At 30.9% G+C, this 15074-nt stretch overlaps 1 protein-coding gene across 3 annotated transcripts in view; it reads left to right on the top strand.

The window, feature by feature from the left end:
- Positions 1 to 6895: 6895 nt before the first annotated feature.
- Positions 6896 to 15074, top strand: part of LOC106678494 (PTS-dependent dihydroxyacetone kinase 1, dihydroxyacetone-binding subunit DhaK) — a gene marked incomplete in the record, with an annotated part of 63674 nt that continues 55495 nt past the window's right edge. Inside the window, 1 exon segment of one of the 3 annotated variants that reach the window (XM_067052493.1) lies at positions 6896 to 7035. 3 annotated transcript variants of the gene reach the window in all.

Raw genomic sequence — 15074 nt, 5'->3', positions numbered from 1 at the left:
CAAAAGGAAAATACTTGAATCCATTTACATATCTGAAAATATTGGTTATACAATGAATTTCAAAACAGATATAAGAAATTTAAACCAACACTATGCAGAGGTATTAAGTAAGATTAATTTATGAATAATATAGGATAAATTGTATGTGGATAATTATAATTAACCTTGATAAGAATTTTACTAATGAAATAAAGAGGAAAATTTACAAAAGTGTAGTTATAATAAATAATTTTAAATGCTTGAACTGAGTGGAGGAAGGTTACAAGCATTGTTGTGATAAAGTTTTTAAGGAATACTGTCTGTGATAAATGTTTTTGATTTTTTTTAAAGTGAATATTGACTAATTAGGTAATTAAACATATGTGGGATATACTTATTAACAAAAAAATATCTTTTACCTAATGTTTCGTAGAAATTGATGTTTTGACCTGGGCAGAATAGCCTGCATGGAGTTTAGAGTTTTTAAATTATACAATTTCCAAATTGTATTAAGGTAAGGTAAATTATAAATAATAATGTTAAGTATTTTGAAATGTTTGTAGGATCATACATGTAATAAAAGCTGTTTTGCAGTAGATTATCCCTGAAGATGGCCGGATTGGCCGAAACGTCGGACTTATAAGAAAAATAAAAGGTTTTGAGATTAAAATGGATAGAATAAAATTATTTATTTTAAATAAACATTATAGAACATTAAACTAGCTTTAATTTGAATTTTAGAAGACATTTTTACGTATAATGATTCTTGAGAAATAGTACGATGTGGATGTGATGGCTGCACCTCTGGGTAAAAAGGAAAGCTGAATTACTCCATTGAGCACCACTCAGACACCAATAATTTTTTTTTTATACAAATTTGATTTTAGCAAGTATCTCCGCTCTATAAAATAATTCGTCATCTGAATAAATTTTTTTTCCACCACAGTAGTGAAGACATGATTGTTCCATTCTCGTCACCTGTATTTAGGTATCTCATTCATAACGAGGTTATGAATGAATCTCCCACCTGCTAAATTCTGGTATTATTCATATTATTAAATATGCAAGGCATGTCTCGTATTATTTTAAATTTATCTTAACTTTTTCAGACTTATATCAGATTATTTTATTGTATATTATTTTAAATTCTTCATAATATAATTATTATTTTATTTTGTTTAAAGCTAAGTGTTTATTTATGTATATAAGAATCGATATTCAACAATTAAGAATATTTCATAGAAAAGAAAAATTGTTTTTATATATTTTTTTATTTATCATTTTTTATTTATTAGGAATAAAATGGGTTCTTATTTAATTTTATTTTTCGAATGTTATTCGTTCAATACTGTGGTAAATTTTAATTTTAATTTCATTATTATTTTGTTATAAACTCCCGAACCCACTAGTTTCGAAACTTGCTTCCTCATCCATTCCTGACAATCCTCTGAGGCGCCTAAAAAGAACATGGCCTCCAGAGCTTCTAATGTAAAAACGTTATTAGAGTGCTACCAATGGGTACTTTCTCTACACGCCTGTATCACTCCGTTATAAACTTACAGCAAATTTACTTAATGTATTATTATGTGCAGTTGTAAATATCAATAAAGATATTTTAAAAACATATATATTATTTATTTTCTTTTTAATTACGTATTTTTAATATAAAGCTACGTATATGAATTGGTAATTAGTTCGCTCAAAATTCAGAATTTAGCAATCTTATAATTATTTTTTTCCCAATTACAATACATATAAATAAAAATAATAAATCTTTACGGCTACTACACATGAAGGGTCAGGGATACAGTAACGTACTTTGTAAGGCAGTACTGTTGGTAGACCAACGGTTGTGCAAGGAGTTGATTTGGTAAGATTCATGCTTGACCGCCAGATTTTTCCCTTATTAAGGTTACCCACTTTATGGAGCTGGTTGGACTCATGGCTCCGGTAACAGAATAAATAATTGTAGTCACAGCCAGATTCCAAGTTGGAGTTAGTGGCACAGTGCCTTACCCCTGAGCTACTCCACTCTACATTTAAATACGTGTATATGTGCATTATTTGATATAACTTATTTTTATTTCTCGGCCAAGACTTCCTTGGAGTCCTATACTGCCTAATCGTGGTTGGGGGTTAAACTTTTCATCTAGTGGGACCGTCACTCACTGAAAAAAGTTAACGCACCAGACAGGATTCGAATCGGCACCGCCAATAGACATCAAATTGGTAAGGCTGTGTCTTGACAACTGAGCTTCTTTTTTATTAATTTGTCACTTTTGGTAAACTTACCAAAGTTTTTTGTTTAGTTCTTTCAATCGATTTTCGAACTAAGTATTGCTGTACTTTTTCTCTGATACTATTTTTGTATTTCTTAAAAATAAAAGTAATTATTATCATTATTTAATGTAAGTTTTTCAATAACATTGTTTTGAATAAGTCGCTACGATATTTGAGGAAAAGTAATTCTATACATATTGTCGATGTAATGGCGCTCATATAGCTGGGGGTTTCCAAGAAGACTCGACATGGCAGATGATATGAGTAATAAAGTTTATCACACTGGCTTCCTCTATAACTTTCCTCTTCTGATAATAACTGATATGAAAAAAAGTGACCTTGTAAAACTTCTTAAAAAAAGTCATTTGATAACCGGATAATTTTTGTTATCGCTGAAAACAGAAAAATGAAATAATTTTGGAGATGGTCAAGGGTGCAGTGAGAAGAAAACAAAAATAGTTAGCACTAGCCGACGTTTCGTCCTACATTGTTTGAGCTTCATCAGGTGGCTGTTACAGTTGAGCGCTTAAGAAACTTTCAAAGTTTCTGAAGCGCTCAAATTAAAAATATAAAACAATAGTATTGTTGCACAAAAATAATAGTGGGGCAAAACGTCGGAAAATAAATAATTATTAACTATTTATGTTCTTTTTGACCGCAACCCTGACCATCTTCTTCATAATTGGTTTATATATATCAGATATATAGTAAGGGGAGGTATTATTGTATAATGAAAGAATGACTGTTGATAGGAGTACATAGTTAAGAGTACATTATGAGCTGTCAGCTGTATTCAGAGTATTCACCTAGGTACAATAACTAAGCACGTGTTCTCTAGTTAATTCATGAGAATTAATTTAAAATTATTTAAATTTCTTGTAACTGGTACATCTTCTAGCATTGTCCTTAACCTACAATATCCGCTACACCAAGGCCATCGTCTGCATAACAGAACCTGATCGCGCCAAGGTGAACCAAGACGATGCTGTTGGGGATGAGATTATTTAAAAAAAAATTATTTATTGCTATTTACAATTATGTTGATTTATATACATAGGTCTAGTAAATTTGATTTTAGTTTATAATGGACTGATACAGCCGTGTAGAGAAACTACCCATTGGTAGCACTCTAATGACGTTTTTACATTAGCAGATCTCGTGGCCATCTTCATTTCAGGTGTCTCGGAGGAATGGCAGAGGAAGCAAGGTTAGAAACTAGTGACTTTGGGTGGTACGGGAGTTTATGATGGAAGGATTGATATCTGGTTCGGGCTAGATCGGTTACATATGGAAAATTAAGGTCTTTATTTGTGATAAAGTAAGGAGCATTGATGATTTTAAGAAGGATTTTGGATTGGATACGAGAGGAAGTCGAAGGTTTAGTGGAGCCCCAAAGCTCAACTCCATATGTCCAGATTGGCCTTATTACAGTCATGTAGATCATTCTTTTGTAATGTGTTGGAAGTTTAGACCGTTTGTCTAGTAAGTGCTGTAATAATCGAAATCGACGTGCAGTTTCCTGTCTTTTCAGTCTTGTATGAGGATTTCATGTCTGTTGTTTGTCCAGATGTAGTCCTAAGTAAATGGAAATATTTCTCCATTAAACATGTTAAACTGCATAGCTTCAGTTATTTAAGCATGAATACCCCTACTAATTCTAAAAAGCGAATTTCCAAAAATCTCATAGTTTCATCGTATTTTACTTATTTTTAATCTCAATGTTATGAATATGAGGGGAGTATTATAATAAGGGGGAAACTGACTATTTTTCACACCATGCCGTGCCTCGGATCTTTGGCATTAATTCGGTTAATTAGAAAGACAAGGTCAGGAGGAATAACACGCAAGAGAATAAAGGACAAGGTAACAGGCAAGTGAATGAAATAGTTGACCAAAGTTAACTACAGATGAAACTAACAGCTAATATTGTCATGGATACGATATTTATTTATCAATGGTTCATTCATGAATAAGGGTCGTATCCATGGCAACTTTAGCTGTATTTTTATCTATAGCTAATTTTTCATATCTCTGGGTACAATCCAAATATAACAAGCTTGAAACCGCTAGGAAAATATATTTTGTGAGGTTGGAATATAGTACACTGCAATGCTTCACAATTGCAAGATTTAGAGATTAATTGAAAGCTTGATATAAATTTATATATTCATTTATTTACAAATTGGAATTAATGATTTAATTAATTACTCATTATATCTATTTAGTTTATAGCGGTAAATAATATTATGTGTCTATACACGCTTACCATAGTTGCAATTGAGAGCTCTTAGGATGTTGAAGGTGTTTGTGGTTACTTGTTGAATTTAATAAGTTTAAACATAAAAATGGTTATCATGATTACCTGTTATGGTATACGTCCTGTTAGCCTCTCTGAAAAACACTAGTATGTTTACAAGGTTCTTGGATGGTTCCTTTGTTTACCGAGTTTAAGAGGTTAAAGGTGTTTGTTGGTACTTTTTGAGAACTTCTCAATCTCAAGTAGAGTGTACGTACGCCACCAGATACCATTTAAAATAGTACCATCTAGAATGGGTATTTCATAAATAACAATAAACATTACAGGTAACCTTAAAATACTAAAAGTAGTAAAAGGTAATACACAACGATTTATTTCCTTTCTTTTCACAATGCACTCACTAATTCATTGTTTCTTTCTGTTTTGAAGGAATCGGGAAAAAAAAAAAAAATGGTACTTTTTATAATAAGTTTTATATTTAATCTTATTTATTTATAATTAATTTCCTTTAATTTTCTTTTTTTTGTTATAAAAATAATATAATCCCATTTTTTTTTCCGATCCCTCTAAAACAGAAAAAAAAACAGGTAATTAGTGAATGCTTTACTGTGAAAAAAGGAATAAATCGTGTTGGCTATTACCTTTTACTACCTTTGGTATTTTAAGGTTATCTGTAATATTTATTTATTACTTGTGAAATATCCATTCTAAATGATACTATTTTTAAAATCTGGAGGTGAGGGGCCTCCTCGTGTTGATTCGCATAGAAGATAGAGAAAATAAAAACATTAATTATTATAGACAATAGAAATCATTAGACAATAGAAAAATCACAGTGCAATGGCTGAAACCACTTGTACGTCCACCATGCTTGCCTCTCTGAATAACACTGACAAGTGGATGGTCTCTTTCTTTACCGAGCATTTGTACAAACCTCCGATTTGTGGCAAGTGGACAACATATAGATCCACTTTTACATAATAAAAATATATAGTAAAAGAAATAAAAAAAAAAAAAAAGAATCAACTAATCTTCACAAAACTTGGCAGTGGTTTAGGGCTATATAAACTGCACCAAAGAGTACAAATCGGGTCTGACTAAACAAATAAGAACCGGAGATATAAAATAAAACGATTAAAAAGTTATTCTTTATTTGAAACCAATATTTAATCCTTATAATAGTATTAAATCTAAATGATATTAGTGTAGGTTAAGAGAGCAAACATTCTGCTTTATAACAGTTGTATTATCGTAGAATTGGATGTCATGTAGATAAGTTATGAATGATTATATGAACTTATCAATATTTCTTAAAAATCTACTGAAAGATTAGTATTTAGCTAATTTATTTTGAGAAATCTATATCTCAGGAACTATGTGACGTAGAGATGTCTATTATGACTCAAATTAAAGCTAGTTTAACGGACTATAAAGAAGTTTATAACCTTTACCTTCGTAGGAATAGTAGTTTTCATGATATTTGCTAAAATAAATTGATTTATAGTTGTTCCGACAAATTTTCATTTGCCAAATTTATATTCATAAAAACTACTACCGCTACGAAGATAAATGTCATAAAATGTAAATTCACTAGCCGTTTTTATTATATTCCCATTTGAATATAAATTTTGCACATGAGAATTAGTCCGAATAACTATAAATCAATTTATTTTAGTAAATATGAAAACTACTAATCCTATGAAGATAAACTTCATAAACTACTTTATAGTCCATTAAACTAGCTTTAATTTGAGTGCTAATAGAGTTCTGTATGTCGAATGTTTTTTGAAATAAAGATTTTTCAAAATAAATTCACTTACTACTGATCTTTCAGTACATCCCATACAACATTTTTATGAAATGTTGCTTTTTTAAAAAGCTATATCTCGAGAACTATTTAACGTAAATAACTCTTTTAGGGCTCATATTTTAGCAAATTTGCTCATCTTTAAACGACGTTCTCTTAGGTTTTCTTGTGTTGTACCTACTTTTTAAGATATAGAGCTCCGAATGAAATACTAAATTTTTTTATCACTTTCAAACAGCCGCTACTTTTTATTCCCCCTATCTATACTTGGCAGATTCTTCAATTTTGACTATTAGTTATACGTAGTTTTCATTAAAGTAATCAAAAATTGGGGTGAGATAACTGCCTTTTTTCTCCTCTTGGGCTCTTGTACTAATCCATCCAGGCATTATAGTTTATACCTTTATAGTTACCTCCCACTTAGTTATATTGTTGGTTTAATATACATGCGATCATTTAAGTATTAATTAAACTTGCGTTTACTGGTTTAAATTTCTTATTCCTACAAATTAGAGTAAGAAGAGAGGTAAGGTAAATTAAAATATTAGGAGAGACTCACTTGATTGACTACGCGTAGAGATGGATCTATGTTTTCTTCACAGCTGTTTGTATCAATTATTGTAATGTGCTATCTGAATCTAAATTTGAACTCTATTTTATACTTTGATATAAATCCAAATCAAACTAGTTATTTGAGGGTTGATCTGAGAAAGTAAGTACTGTAAATTGAATTATCTCACTACTGATTATTATCAGTAAACATAATATTCTACACCTGTTCTTACTATATTACTGGATTGTCTGATGCCAGCTAAAATGGCCTGCGTTTTTCGATAGTTTAAGCAATCTCAGTTATCGATTAATTTATAACCATTATACCCTAGTTAATGGACCATGTTGAAATTATTCTAAATCAACTTACTCTTTATTGCAGATCGGTAAACTTAAAAACGATTGATCAGCAACAGATTAATGTTAATCTGAAATCATGTCTTAAAAATCGGTGGTAATATCGATATCATATTTGTTTTAAAAAAAAAAAAATTGTATCCAAGAATCTTAATTATTTCTTTAAATGACGTTTCGGCCATCCTCTAGGAAATCTTAAATATAAATTTACACCTCACATCTAATTATTTACAAACGTTTGGCAGGCTAGATCATTAATTACAAGTCAAATCACCCATATTTATATTAGTTTATATGATAGTTGATAGTGTTACGTTGATCTGACATTAAAAGTTTTAAACTGGATTTAGTGAATGACACAATTCTTCCGTATTAAAATACAATAATTTATTTCATATCATCAGTAACGTTTCGGGAGATTTACCCCATCTTCAGGCTGCTAAAAAACTTAATCAAAGCATAATCACGGATTTTTATAAAAATAAAAATATACAAAATGATAAAACAAATAATGATAGCTTACAGAATAGAATGGAAAAAGAAAATGTTAGGTTAAATGATTGTCATTACTTTAAATTAAACTATATTCCAGGATTAACAGATAAAATCAAAAAGAAATTTATGGAATATGAACATAATTTGAAGTTTGGATTATATAATAATAATAAATTGGGTAGTTATCTGGATAATATGAAAGACAAAGTAGACTTTAAAGATAAATTAAATGTTGTTTATAAAGTATATTGCTAGAATTGTGAAGGTTTATACATAGCTAAAACATCTAAAAAATTAAAAACAAGAATTCATCAACATAAGATCAATTGTAAAAATATCAAAACTACAGCATTGGCACAACATAGTATTAAATATAAACATCAGTTTGATTTTAATAATCAAGAAATTTTAGATATAGTCAAGAATAGTAGGAATAGAAAAATAATTGTTAATTTTAGCTTTCATTGTTCATCTTTGTGGTAATGAAGGTAGGAGAAAATTATTTTATAATCTATATGGTTGTTATCATAAAGGAAGATAACCTTCAGGAAGGTAATTATCCTCCTAAAATGTATGACTAGTAACAACTTTTATTCATTAAATGACATTAATATTATTATATATTAGCAAGAATGACAATAAAGGAGAAAATTATATGTTATATATAGGTATTTGTTATCAAGTAAGTAGTTTATAAATAGTTCTTGAGTGTATATGGTATATTAGAGTTGTTGTAAGCGCATGTTTATGGTTTGTTGAATTTGTTTTTTTTAACAGCCTGGAGATGGGGGAAATCTCCCGAAACGTTGCTGATGATATGAAATAAATTATTGTATTTTAATAAGGAAGAATTCTGTCATTCACTAAATCCAGTTTAATTCCATAAGACTCTTCCAGTAAAAAGATCATTAAGTTTAAAAGTTTTAAAAATTATTGAAATTGTGACAAAATAGGGTGATTTGACTTAATAATGATCTGGGCAGAATAGCCTACATACGTGTTAGGTGTGAATTTATAAATAAGATTGTCCTTAAGGATGGCCGAAACGTTGAACTGTTGATGATATAATAAAGAGTATTGAGACTTAACTTAGATACCAAAGATTATATATAAATAAATTAATTTAAATAAAACTTTCGATTGTATTCAATTAATCGATCTTCATTTGCGAAGCACTGCCGAGTCTGCAGTAATGATGATAAAGCTTAATGACCATAGAGGTTTGATGCAAATGTTACCAAAGAGGTATCCCATAATATTGAGTATTTAGTAGATGCCTATTATTTTCTGTTGAATGTGTAATAAGCTTGGAGAATATGTAAAAGTAGGTCGAAAAGTAGTTACTCTGTTCTGTAGTGAGGTTGATTAAAAGACTTCCATTTCCTACAAGGAAAATTAACGCTTTAGATAAAAAACATTATCTCCTTCGTGGGCGAACTTATCGCCTATTTTATTTTGGTGAAGTGAGCAAGAGCCAGAAAGAAAAAAAGTCAGTTATCTCACCCCAATTTTTAATTACTTTAATGAATAAAACTATGTATTATTACTAGTCGAAATTGATGAGTCTACCATGTATAGGTAGGGGGAATAAAAATGGTGACTGTTTAAAAACGTTAAAAATATATATATTTTTCATTCGGAGCTACCTTCAACACAGGATAACAAAATTTAAAGTAGAGTAAATTTGAGCCCTAATAGAGTTATTTACGTTAAATAGATTTCGAAATATAGCTTTTAATAGCAACATTTCATAAAAATGTTGTATGGGATGTGCTGAAAAATCAGTAGTTAGTGAATTTATTTTGAAAAATCTATATTTCGAAAAACATTCGACATACAGAACTCTATTAGCACTCAAATTAAAGCTAGTTTAATGGACTATAAAGTAGTTTATGAAGTTTATCTTCGTAGGATCAGTAGTTTTCATATTTACTAAAATAAATTGATTTATAGTTGTTCGGACAATAAGTTTGATTTATGAAAAACTTCATTTCAGAAACCATTGGACGTACAGTCTGCCTACACTCAAATTAAAGCTAGTTAAATTTACTACAAAATAGTTAATTATGTTTATCTTTGTAGGAGTAGTAGTTTTTATGATATTTGACAAAATAAACTCACAAAATGTTAATTTCTAGTTGTTCGTATAAAATGTTGGATTTTTGAAAAAATATATCTCTAGAAACATAAGACGCACAAATGTCTGCCAACACTTAAAAGTTGTTCGGACTAATTCTCATGTGTACAATTTATATTCATATGCGAATATCATAAAAACTATATATATAAAATACTTTATATTTCCTTTATTTTGAGTGCTGACAAACTTATGTACGTTTTATGGTTTCTGAAATAAAGTTTTTCTTAAATCAAACTTATTGTCCGAACAACTATAAGTCAATTTATTTAAGCAAATATCATGTAAACTACTATTCCTACGAAGATAAAGGTCGTAAACTACTTTTTAGTACAATTATTTAGCTTTAATTTGAGTGCTTATAGACATCTATACGTTACCTAGTTTCCGAGGTATAGTTTTCTCGAAATAAATTCACTAACTTCTAATCTTAAAGTAAATTTTTATGAAATTTTGCTTTTTAAAAAGCTATATCTCGAGAACTATTGGATGTAAATAGCTCTTTTAGGGCTAATATTTCAGCAAATTTACTCTTCTTTAAATAATGTTCTCTTAGATTTTCTAGTGTTATCGGTAGTTTTTAAGATATAGGGTTATAGATATGTATAGATATAGGGCTCCGAAGGAAAAATTAATTTTTTTTAACGTTTTGAAACAGCCTCCATTTTTTATTCCCTTTACCTATACTTGGCAGATTAATCAATTTCGACTAGGAATTATGAACAGTTTTCATTAAAGTAATAAAAAAATGGAGAGAAATAACTGCCTTTTTTCTTCTCTTGGGCTTTTGTACTTTCTATCTATCACTAAATAAACATTACGCAACACTTGAACAGACATGAGTGGTGCTCTCTTGCGGGAAAAGGTTGAGATGCTGGTTCATCAGTTCGCTCATAGGTAGCGTTACTACACTGCATATGTACTTCTGCAGGGGCTTGGTTACACATACATGCTTGGTTTAGTCTTATGTTCCCTGTTTTGGGTTCCTGTTCAGAAGAAAAGTGATCCTCAAATATTATAAGACCTAGAAAGGATAAACGAACAGGAAATTATTTTTAAAAAATAGATCACACAGCAATATAATAATGTATGAAATTATGACAGATTGTTAAGTGTAGTAATTTTTTTAATTAAAAAGCTTTAATGAATTTAATAGACAGAGAAACAAAATAATATTTTGTTTAGCCATGCTTCCCAAATACATTTGCTTGCCACAGTACACAACATACCAATCAATCCATGATCAGACATATCTACAATACATATATTTATATGATATAACAAAAAATTGTTGTCTTATGTTTTCCTTTTACAATCGATAGTCGTCTACAAATCGACACTAAATACAAATATTTAATTTTTTTTTTTTGTATTTAACAATTTCATTCCATTTGACAATTTTATTTCATTTAAATGACAAATTTATTTTCCCTAATTCACTCTCTCAGACCATTTCCAATGATCTGCTGGCCACATCCGATCCGTTTAACAAATTAAACGAATTTATCATTAGATAGAAATGTGAAATCAAACCAAAGACATGATAGTTGCAGCAGTAGATCAGTTTAAACACAAACATAATAAATAAATGAATTAAAAAAACAAACTAATATATAGATTAAAAAAAAAAAAGTTAGTTAAAAGAAATACTTAAATGAATAAGTAAGTTAAAAGGAATAATTTAATGAATAAATAAGTTTAAATACAATTCGACAGGTCCAAAAATTAAAAAAACAAAATTAATAATCTCACAGCTACTTCCCATGCAAATGATGATGTATGATTCCCAGAGAGTCCAAAATAATATTTTCTGCTAAGATCGCAATATCCTCAATGCTAACACCTAGGCCTTCTAAGAAGCTCCTTCTGGTATTGTTCCGCGAGATCCAAACCAGACGCCTCTCACGGTGAACTCTCTCTCTCCGAAGGTCTCCCGGAATATTTCCTTAAGGAAAGAGATGCATTGCTCATATATTTCCTTCTTTTCCCTTTCCACTCCACCCACCTGATCGAAGTCATTATTCTCAAATCTCTCCATCGGGTCCAAGACAAGAGCCGTGCCACCGGTTATAGAGAATGCCACAATTACCTTATAAAAGTGATGATGATGTCCCAAATAAAAATTAAATTCATTCTGTACCGCTGCAAACTATGAAGGATTAGGGGTTCAGTACTTTGTAAGGGAAGACTGTTGTTACTAAACCATCGGTTGTGCAAGGAGGTGTTTTGGTCAGAATCACGCTCGACCCTCAGTTTTTACCCAATTAGGGGTAGCCAATTCAGGAGGCTGGGTGGGGCTCCAGAACCCACTAGAGTTGACTCACGGCTACAGTGTAACAGAAAATAATTTTCTGCCCAGGCGGATTCGAACTCGGGTCCTTGGAGTTGGGCCTTACCTCGCACCCCCTGTCCCAATTAAACTGTCTTTCAAATTATGTTGAACCTATTCAATCAAAGTATACATTTGTCATATACTGAAGCCTTATTTTATACTTATTTTTGTAACTGAACCCATTATTTTGTATCCAACATAATTCTCTAATTCGTTTCAACACTATTACGTTTTTAGTTACTTCAATTAGTCTTTCGGAATAAATAAAACCTCTAATGAAGTTACTATTTCTTTTTTTTATATCTAAAATTGATAGATTTATTTATTGATAGATATTACAATCTGCCACACAGTTGTGGGGAATGGGTAATATTGATGAATGATCTTATACATACTAAAATAATAAAAAAAAAATAAATAAGTAAAAAAAAAAATAATAATAATAAAAAAGAATGAAATAAAATAAAATAAAAAAAAACTCTCTTAAAATATATACAAACTAAAGAACATACAAGATGAACGTAATCAGACTATCTGTATGAGAAATAAATAAAATAACATAATGATCAAATAATATATACAATACTATTTCTATCTTGCATTATATTTATATCGAAATGATCTTCACCGAAATTATTTCTATTTCTTAGATTCGATAATAATTCTGGATCCCTTCTTTTAACTAAATGTTTCTCGTTTTGATATCTTTGGCACCTGTATAAGCAATTTTTGTGGAATTTTCATAGCAGTATTTTTGCAATTAGACACTGCACAAAACACAATAAAGATTATAATTTATAGCAGATAAGTACTTAAATAACAAAGAAAAACGAAATAACGTGAAATGACGTTCGTACTGAGTAGATAAGCTTAGCGTTTATGTCGAAATGCCGTCATGCCAAAGCAATAATTCTGGCTTGCTTTTTTGCACAAAATTCACGCCGTTTTTCAATTTCAGGCGCTTTTTAAATATTGCTTGATTAAACCTAATCTTAATCTTAATTCTCCTCTTCCCGTTTTAAGCAAATATTTCAAGAGTGATATGGGACCATTGCTTCCTGGAGGTCTTAGTGGGGCGGGTCCAACCGGGAAGGATTGCCTTTTTTCCGTGTTATTATCGCCTCTTTTGAGATTGAGAGTCGTACATCGACCGACCTACTCGCTATAATTGTCTGTTTGAGAAGTCAAATAAGTAAGTCGATCGCAGAGGGCGAGAGTGGAGGGTTTCACACCGTTTTTCAATTTCAGGCGATTTTTAAATATTGCTCGATTAAACCTAATTTTAATTCTCCTCTTCTCGTTCTAAGTAAATATTTCATAAGTGATTATACCCAGTTTGAGTTAGTTATCACATCTGCTTCTACTCCGTCGACTGGGAAAGTTCAAGTTCCCCGCCGCCCTATACCGCCTAATCAGTAGCTACCTCAGTGGGAGGTCCTTCGTCGCACGGGTTGGTGAAGAACTCTCGCTTCCAGCCTTCACCACCTGCGGAGTACCACAAGGCTCAGTACTGGGACCCTTGCTCTTCATCACCTTCACTGAGGTGTCCCTCTGTCCCAGGAGTTTTTGCAGGCAGTGGTTGCAGCCTATGCGGATGATATTGGAGTCTATGCCTATAGTGTCAGGCCTAAACGGGCTCTCACCCTTGCACAGAAAGCTTCTGCCACCATCGTAGGTGCATTCAAGAAAGCCTGACAATAACGCCAGTCTTAGATGGCATTAGGGTAAACCCATCTAAGACTGGCGCTATTGTCATGTCCTTTCATAAAGGCAAAAAGGGGTGCCTGCCTCAAAGATTCGTGGTGGAAAAACAGGGACGGAAGAACTCTAATTGCATCCTCTAACTTGGTGTGGCTCTAATTTGTATTATGCATTTGTATGTATGTATTGTATAAATTTAATAATTAAGGAGATTACGAAAAAAAACCTAGTTTGAGACAAAATAAAAATTTAAAAAATCAGGGTTATTATGAAATAAGGGCTATAAGACCCCCTCCCCCCAAAAAAAGGTAAAATACCGTACTGTGCGTTTTGAATTGACTTTGAACAATGATAATATTACATGGCCATATACGGAACAGTATTATATAGCTTCTGTTTAGAATGAATTAAAGAGCAGAACAAAACATGACGCTGGTGTAAACTAGTAACCGATATTAATAGCGTTACAATTGTTTATAACGTAGCATGGATAATAGACGTTCTAAACTGTTAATTTCAATCGGTAGTTAAAATGTTAACAGTAGCTATGAGTAAAGGTTAATAATAATAATTACTGCTATTGTATTCAAGGACAGCCACTACCTCTCTTTAGAATGTGATGGTTGGGTTATTATGAGTAGACTCTAAGTAATTTAATCGAAACTGAAAGAAAATTAATTTATTGAACTATCAGTTTTCTTTTTATCTTTATTGAAATTTACAACTGTATATAATTACAATATACATTTAGGAAATTTAATGTAAGTTATTATGGAGTGATATAGGCGTATAGAGAAATTACCCATTGGTAGCACTAAAAAGACGTTTTTACTTTCTGGTAGGTTCCAGGCGAAGTCTTTACAGCTTCAGTCCGGCGGCGGCCTAGCTACATTATGTTATGATTAGGGATAGGATTTTTATGTGCTTAAAAATCTGAAATATGTACATAAATATGTGCTAATAAATTGTCAAATATTTAAAAAAATATGTATTTATAAATTATAATTATGAGAGATAGTTGACCGTGGATGATAAATGAGGAGAAGATGGTTGAGGGTGCGGTCAATGAAAAACACAAATAAGTACGATTAACTTATTTTAATGTGCCGACGTTTCGGGTAGAGTTTCTAGCCTTCTTCAGGGCTAAAAACAAAACAAGATAACAACCACAGTAAGT

The sequence above is a fragment of the Halyomorpha halys genome, unplaced genomic scaffold (assembly GCF_000696795.3).
Source record: "Halyomorpha halys isolate HHAL.00 unplaced genomic scaffold, Hhal_1.1 Scaffold145.1, whole genome shotgun sequence".
NCBI lineage: Eukaryota > Metazoa > Arthropoda > Insecta > Hemiptera > Pentatomidae > Halyomorpha > Halyomorpha halys.
Note: the sequence above shows the minus strand (reverse complement) of the source record. Positions and strands in the feature narration are given on the sequence as shown.